The sequence below is a fragment of the Capricornis sumatraensis genome, chromosome 1, assembly GCF_032405125.1.
Source record: "Capricornis sumatraensis isolate serow.1 chromosome 1, serow.2, whole genome shotgun sequence".
Taxonomy (NCBI): domain Eukaryota; kingdom Metazoa; phylum Chordata; class Mammalia; order Artiodactyla; family Bovidae; genus Capricornis; species Capricornis sumatraensis.
The window spans coordinates 233,179,168-233,188,314 of record NC_091069.1 but is presented as its reverse complement, the minus strand read 5'-3'; positions in this window follow the sequence as shown (position 1 = coordinate 233,188,314).

Genomic DNA, 9,147 nt, shown 5'->3' with positions numbered 1-9,147 from the left:
ATCTATTTCCCATGAAGTGATGGGACCGGATGCCATGATCTTAGTTTTCTGAATGTTGAGCTTTAAGCCAACTTTTTCACTCTCCTCTTTCACTTTCATCAAGAGGCTTTTTAGTTCCTCTCCACTTTCTGCCATAAGGGTGGTGTCATCTGCATATCTGAGGTCATTGATATTTCTCCCGGCAAACTTGATTCCAGTTTGTGCTTCTTCCAGCCCAGCGTTTCTCATGATATACTCTGCATAGAAGTTAAATAAGCAGAGGGACAATATACAGCCTTGACATACTCCTTTTCCTATTTGAACCAGTCTATTGTTCCATGTCCAGTTCTAACTGTTGCTTCCTGACCTGCATATAGGTTTCTCAAGAGGCAGCTCAGGTGGTCTGGTATTCCCATCTCTTTCAGAATTTTCCACAGTTTATTGTGACCCACACAGTCAAAGGCTTTGGCATAGTCAATAAAGCAGAAATAGATGTTTTTCTGGAACTCTCTTGCTTTTTCGATGATCCAGTGGATGTTGGCAATTTGATATTTGGCTCCTCTGCCTTTTCTAAAATCAGCTTGAACATCTGGAAGTTCATGGTTCACGTATTGCTGAAGCCTGGCTTGGAGAATTTTGAGCATTACTTTACTAGCATGTGAGATGAGTACAATTGTGCGGTAGTTTGAGCATTCTTTGGCATTGCCTTTCTTTGGGATTGGAATGAACACTGACCTTTTCTAGTCCTGTGGCCACTGCTGAGTTTTTCAAATTTGCTGGCATACTGAGTGCAGCACTTTCACAGCATCATCTTTTAGGATTTGAAATAGCTCAACTGGAATTCCATCACCTCCACTAGCTTTGTTCATAGTGATGCTTTCTAAGGCCCACTTGACTTCACATTCCAGGATGTCTGGCTCTAGGTGAGTGATCACACCATCGTGATTATCCAGGTCATGAAGATCCTTTTTGCACAGTTCTTCTGTGTATTCTTGCCACCTCTTCTTAATATCTTCTGCTTCTGTTAGGTCCATACCATTTCTGTCATTTATTGAGCCCATCTTTGCATGAAATGTTCCCTTGGTATCTCTAATTTTCTTGAAGAGATCTCTAGTCTTTCCCATTCTGTTCTTTTCCTCGATTTCTTTGCATTGATCGCTGAAGAAGGCTTTCTTATCTCTCCTTGCTATTCTTTGGAACTCTGCATTCAGATGCTTATATCTTTCCTTTTCTCCTTTGCATTTCACCTCTCTTCTTTTCACAGCTCTTTGTAAGGGCTCTTCAGACAGCCATTTCACTTTTTTGCATTTCTTTTCCATGGGAATGGTCTTGATCCCTGTCTCCTGTACAATGTCATGAACCTCCATAGTAGACTTTATTTTGCTTTTTCTTTGTTAACATTATATTGTTTGGTCTTGTCTAATAATCTCTTAGTCTTCTTCAATAAAATATCTTACTCTCTGGAGAATTGTTTATAAATGTTTAAAGTGTCATTGTGCAAACACATACACAGTTCATTTTCTTTTGTGCATCTGTCATGATCCATTTTCAAACTGAACCTCTAACAGGAAGTACTTTCTATTTCCTTCAAATATACCAATTTCTTAATTTTTCTCTTTCAGCTCTTATGACTCCTTGTTTAAGAAGAATATCTTCTGTTATGGGTGTGTGGTCATTATTAGAACAATCAGAGTCTTATTTAGAGAGGAAGATGTTTATATAATACCAGATTATGGCTCTTAAGAATCAATATTTATGAATTTAAACAATGTCTACAGATTCTTTGGGCTGTTGCAACCTCTTCTCATCTTATTGTTATTGTTCAGTCGCTCAGTCATGTCTGACTCTTTGCAACTCCATGGACTGCAGCATGCCAGGCTTCCCTGTCCTTCACCATCTCCTGGAGCTTGCTCAAACTCATGTCCATTGAGTCGGTGATGCAATCCAACCATCTCATCTTCTGTTGCCCCCTTCTCCTCCTGCCTTCTATTTTTCCCCGCATCAAGTTCTTTTCCAGTGAATCTTCTAGTCTGCTGCTGCTGCTGCTGCTAAGTCACTTCAGTCATGTCCAACTCTGTGCTACCCCATAGACGGCAGCCCACCAGGCTCCCCCGTCCCTGGGATTCTCCAGGCAAGAATACTGGAGTGGGTTGCCATTTCCTTCTCCAATGCACAAAAGTGAAAAGTCAAAGAGAAGCCACTCAGTCGTGTTCGACTCTTAGCGACCTCATGGACTGCAGCCTACCAGGCTCCTCTGTCCATGGGATTTTCCAGGCAAGAGTACTGGAGTGGGGTGCCATTGCCTCCTCCAATCTTCTAGTCTAAGTAGCCTTAAAACCAAAATTCCTTGGTATGGCTTTTATTTTTTTGCCACACTGCATAGTATGTGGAACTTCCTCCGTCAGGGATAGAACCCATGCTCCCTGCAGTGGAAACATGGAGTCTCAACCCATTGGACTACCAAGGAAGTCTGTCATAGCTTTTAAAGAAGATCAAGATTCCTGCCAATGAAAGGATTTTTCCTTCAGATGCACAGTGACTGTTTCATTATCAATTGCAATAGAGCTGAATGAAATTCTTGGTGCTATACCATAATACCATAGAAGCCTGACAACTAGAAAGTCTGCCATTTTGATAGGAAACAAAACGTCCAAATCTCAACACTTAACACATATAGGTTTATTCTGGATATGAGATTATATTAAGGAATTGTTGGTAACAGTGACTGGGGGATAATGGCATGATACTTATGCTAACATATCGATTCTCTGATATCCTCTAACTTTGCCCTTCTCTGATCTACATCTCAGAGGACTCACCTCCCAGCCTCCCTTGCTGTATCAACCTGCTAGGGCTGCTGACAAAATTCTATAGACTAAAGAGGCTTAAGCAACTGAAATTCATTCTCTCACAGCTCAGGAGACCAGAGGTCCAAGATCATGCTGTCAGCGGAGTTGGTTCTTTCTGAAGCCTCTGAGGAAGAACATGTTCTATGCTTATCTCCTGACTTCCGGTGGGTGTCAGCAATCCTTCATGTTCCTTGGTTTATAGGCACATTACTCCAATCTCTGTCTCTGTTTTTTTCTGCATATCTCCTCTGTATCTCTGTATCCAGATCTCTCCTTTTTTTAAAAGACACCAGTCACCAGACTTAGGACCCACCCAAATCTAGTGTTACCTCATCTTAACTTGAGTGCATCCATGAAAATCCCTATTTCCTAATAAGGTCACGTTCACACATACTGGGGTTTAGGACTTGAATGCTTCATTCAATATCCTACAACCCCATCACTGGGTGTCTGTGGCCCTAAGGTTTAGGAATACACTTCCCCAGCTCCTGGGTTGGGAGTAGCTTTCTGCTCAAGCTCATCTCTGAGCTGCTTCACCAAATCCTCCTTGTCTATATTGCACAAGATATGTAATATTTATGTATATATATATACCCAGTATATATAAACATAATACCAAAGTATTTACAGATGGGATTTTCTTTAAAATATTCCAGCAAAAAAAGGGGGGAGTGGTGGAGGAAATTCTAGTGTAAACGGTGGACATTGTTTGATTCAGTTCCAGTCCAGTGGCTCAGTCATGTCTGACTTTTTGTGACCCCTTGGACTACAGCACACTAGGCCTCCCTGTCGACCACCAACTCCTGGACCCTACTCAAACTCATGTCCATTGCAACGGTGATGCCATCCAACCATGGCCGAAAACAAAAAGAAGAAAGGAAAGAATTGAGTATTCAAAACAAAACAGGGGGGGTGTTAGAGAAAGGTGAAAGAATATTGGGAAAATGCTGATAGTGCTGACAGTACGGTTGAATAATGAGCATGTGGGTGTTTCATTTACTATTCTCACTGCTTATATGCACATTTGAGATTTTCCACAACACCAACAAAAATCTCTAAAAATAGTGTGATAAAATGGTGATTTATCCCTTACAGGATTTTTTATACTTAGTTCTATGAAAATACCTGTGTATCACTCCTTTCTTATTTCACTAAGAAAACGTCTATTGTCTGTAGAACTCTGCTGAAGAAAATTCACCAGGAACACCAGTTGGTCTTACCATTCAGTATTTCAGTAGAAAAGATAAAGTACTCAAAATCTAAATTTCTGAGAGAAAATTCTGTGACCACATTGAAGCAATAAAGTTTATCTAGCTCCACCTTTTTTTTCTATTTAGTATCAGTGAATTTTAACCATCAAGGAATATCCTTGATTGCTTCAAATTATTAAAATGTGAAGTGTGGTCAGCTGCCATTGAAAGGATAGAGACCCTTTTGCTTTTTCTTCTAGTAGAGGGCTGCTACTGAACGAAAAAAGTAAAATCTTTACTCTGCAAGGATTTAAATCAGAAGTTGAAGAGGAATCTAGATTATTTGTGTATCCTAATGCTAACATATTAGTCTCCTTCTGAACTTACACTGCTCAAAATAGCTTTGGTTTCTGAGACCACATAATATCAAGTTTAATTATTTCATAATTCTTGAACCACAAGCAGACGCACTATTGGACCATGCAGAGAATTTTGTGTTGTCAAGGATGGTCATGGTCTTCCTAGAAACCTAGTTTTACTTTTTCCTTGTCATAGAGTATATTTTCAAAATTAAAAATCATCAAAAAGAGAAACAAACCAAGCCTACCCTAATATTAACCATTAACCTAAGCTTTAAAAAAATTTTTTTGTGCTTCCAATGTTGTATGACATCAGAGTATTTAAAAATTTTTAAGTATACACATTGTAAATAACATGATGCAAAATATACTGGAAGGCCTGGGTAAAGAACATTTTTCTTTTCTTTAGTTTACAAACTTAGACATAAAAGATACTAAAATGTTTTCATTGTTTTTTTCCAGAGCATCAAAGTTGTTTTTTCTTTCAAACTGAAATATCTGCTCTTTTCACGTGACAGAGTTTAGTCTTTTTTTAATGAGAGAATGTAGTAAATCTCTTAGTTGAAACAGTTTGTTGTTCTAAGTCTTGCACCTCACTAAATGAATCTTATCTCCCTGGCTTCCAGCTCCACAGGTCCCCACAGCTTTTCAAGGTCATGTGAGACCCTGAGTTGGCAGCTCCATGCTAGGTGGGCATGGAACCCACCAGAACACACCTTCTTCACATTGCCTAGATCTCTCCTGTCTCTGGGCTTCCCAGGTGGTGCTAGTGGTAAAGAACCCACCTGCCAATGCAGATGTAAGAGACGCTGATTCAGTAAGATCCCCTGGCAGAGGGCATGCAACCCACTCCAGTATTCTTGCCTAGAGAATCCCATGGACAGAGGAGGATTGTGGTCTACGGTCCATAGGATTGCAAAGAGTCAGACACGACTGAAGTGACTTAGCATGCATGCAGGCTTCCATCTCCAATCTGCATATCAGAAAGCGTAATTTTGGGTCAGGTTTTGATGATTGATAGCCATTATTTAAAAGTTAATACTTTTTAGATAAATCCACGCACCTATGGACACCTTATCTTTGACAAAGGAGGCAAGAATATACAATGGAAAAAAGACAATCTCTTTAACAAGTGGTGCTGGGAAAACTGGTCAAGCACCTCTAAAAGAATGAAACTAGAACACTTTCTAACACCATACACAAAAACAAACTCAAAATGGATTAAAGATCTAAATGTAAGACAAGAAACTATAAAACTCCTAGAGGAAAACATAGGCAAAACACTCTCTGACATAAAGCAGGATCCTCTATGACCCACCTCCCAGAGTAATGGAAATACAAGCAAAAATAAACAAATGGGACCTAATTAAACTTAAAAGCTTTTGCACAGCTAAGGAAACTATAAGCAAGGTGAAAAGACAGCCTTCAGAATGGGAGAAAATAATAGCAAATGAAGCAACTGGCAAAGAATTAATCTCAAGAGTATACAAGCAACTCATGCAGCTCAATACCAGAAAAATAAACAACGCAATCAAAAAACGGGCCAAAGAACTAAACAGACATTTCTCCAAAGAAGACATACAGATGGCTAACAAACACATGAAAAGATGCTCAGTATCACTCATTACCAGAGAAATGCAAATCAAAACCACAATGAGGCACCATCTCACGCAGGTCAGAACAGCTGCTATCAAAAAGTCTACAAACAATAAATGCTGGAGAGGGTGCAGAGAAAAGGGAACACTCTTACACTGTTGGTGGGAATGCAAACTAGTACAGCCACTATGGAGAACAGTATAGAGATTCCTTAAAACACTGGAACTAGAACTGCCATATGACCCAGCAATCTCACTGCTGGGCATACACACTGAGGAAACCAGAAAAGAGACACATGTACCCCAGTGTTCATCGAAGCACTGTTTACAATAGCCAGGACATGGAAGCAACCTAGATCTCCATCAGCAGGCAAATGGATAAGAAAGTTATGGTACATATACATGATGGAATATTACTCAGCTATTAAAAAGAATGCATTTGAATCAGTTCTCATGAGATAGATGAAACTGGAGCCTATTATACAGAGTGAAGTAAGTCAGAAAGAAAAACACCAATACAGTATACTAACGCATATATATGGAATTTAGAAAGATGGTAATGATGACCCTATATGCAAGACAGCAAAAGAGAAACAGATATAAAGAACAGTCTTTTGGACTCTGTGGGAGAAGGCGAGGGTGGGATGATTTGAGAGAATAGCAATGAAACATGCATATTACCATATGTAAAATAGATCACCAGTCCAAGTTCGATACTTGAAACAGGGCACTCAAAACCGGTGCACTGGGACAACCCTGAGAAGGGGATGGGGAGAGGTGAGAGTGAGGTTCAGGATGGGGACACATGTACACCCATGGCTGATTCATGTCAATGTATGGCAAAAACCACTACAAAATTGTAAAGTAATTAGCTTTCAATTAAAATAAATAAATTAATTTTTTTTAAGTTAATACCTTTTGATCACTTCTTTTTGCCAGTTCAGTACAGTTCAGTTCCTCAATCATGTCCGACTCTTTGCAACCCCATGGACTGCAGTACGCCAGGTCTCCTTGTCCATCACCAACTCCTGGAGCCTACTCAAACTCATGTCCATTGTGTCGGTGATGCCATCCAACCATCTCATCCTCTGTCATCCCCTTCTCCTCCCACCTTGAATGTTTCCCAGAATCAGGGTCTTTTCAAATGTGTCAGCTCTTCCCATCAGGCAGCCAAAGTATTGGAGTTTCAGCTTCACCATCAGTCCTTCCAGTGAATATTCAGGACTGATTTCCTTTAGGATGGACTGGTTGGATCTCTTGCATTCCAAGGGACTCTCGAGTCTTCTCCAATACCTCAGTTCAAAAGCATCAATTCTTCAGCACTCAGCTTTCTTTATAGTCCAACTGTCATATCCATACATGACCACTTGAAAAAATATAGCTTTGACTAGATGGACCTTTGTTGGCAAAGTAATGTCTCTGCTTTTTAATATGCTGTCTAGGTTGGTCATAGCTTTTCTTCCAAGGAGCAAGCGTTTTTAATTTCATGGCTGCAGTCACCATCAGCAGTGATTTTTGGAATCCCCAAAAATAAAGTACATCACTGTTTCCACTGTTTCCCCATCTGCTTGCCATGAAGCGATGGGACCAGATGCCATGATCTTTGTTTTCTGAATGCCGAGTTTTAAGCCAATTTTCACTTTCCTCTTTCACTTTCATCAAGAGGCTCTTTAATTCTTCATTTTCTGCCATAAGGGTGGTGTCATCTGCATATCTGAGGTTATTGCTATTTCTCCCGGCAATCTTGATTCCAGCTTGTGCTTCTTCCAGTCCAGGATTTCTCATGATGTACTCTGCATATAAGTTAAATAAGCAGGGTGACAGTATACAGGCTTGACGTACTCCTTTCCCTATTTGGAACCAGTCTGTTGTTCCATGTCCAGTTCTAACTGTTGCTTCCTGACCTGCACACTGATTTCTCAAGAGGCAGGTCAGGTGGTCTGGTATTCTCATCTCTTTCAGAATTTTCCACAGTTTGTTGTGACCCACACAGTCAAAGGCTTTGGCATAGTCAATAAAGCAGAAATAGATGTTTCTCTGGAACTCTCTTGCTTTTTTGATGATCCAACGGATGTTGGCAATTTGATCTCTGGTTCCTCTGCCTTTTCTAAATCCAGCTTGAACATCTGGAAGTTCATGGTTCACATACTGTTGAAGCCTGGCTTGGAGAATTTTGAGTATTACTTTGCTAGTGTGTGAGATGAGCGCAATTGTGTGGTAGTTTGAGCATTCTTTGACATTGCCTTTCTTTGGGATTGGAATGAAAACTGACCTTTTCCAGTCCTGAGGCCACTGCCGATTTTTCCAAATTTGCTGACATACTGAGTGTAGCACTTTCAGAGCATCATCTTTTAGGATTTGAAATAGCTCAACTGGAATTCCATCACCTCCACTAGCTTTGTTCATAGTGATACTTCCTAAGGCCCACTTGACTTCACATTCCAAAATGTCTGGCTCTAGGTGAGTGATCACGCCATCGTGATTATCTGAATCATGAAGATCTTTTTGTATAGTTCTTCTGTGTATTCTTGCCACCTCTTCTTAATATCTTTTGCTTCTGTTAGGTCCATACCATTTCTGGAAAAACCAAAGCTTTGATTAGATGGACCTTTGTTGGCAACTTTGTGCCAGTAACTGGTATTTAATTCTCTCAAGAACTTACTCAAAACTCGACATTGATATAAATGGAGTAAAACCTGTAAAAATTGGGAATCATTATATTGTATACCTGCAACATATAATATTATATACCAACTATAATTTTTTAAAAGAATCAACATAGATCATCTCTTTTCTTATAATTAGATTGAGACTCAGAGAGGTTAACTAACTTGTAGAAGGTCACACAGGTAGGACTTGCTAGAACCAGGACTCAGCTCTCCCAAGCTGTGCTGGAGTGCTTATAACCATAGGGCCACATCTCCAGTCCAAGATTTCTGATGATTTTCTCCACTGGCGCAGTGTACCTTGAATGTGCCCAGCACTTGGCTCTGCTTCTAAGCTAAGGATTTAGTGCTGTTCTTTAACTGATCTACAATTACTGTTTCATCAATTTGGGAAAAGCCTTGAATCCTAATTGTTAGTAATCACATCAAGTGTTCTGTTTTTAACTAGACTTCTCTTTTGTTTCAAGTGGGTAAAATTTTAAAAATAATGGTACTCTTTAAAATTGCAG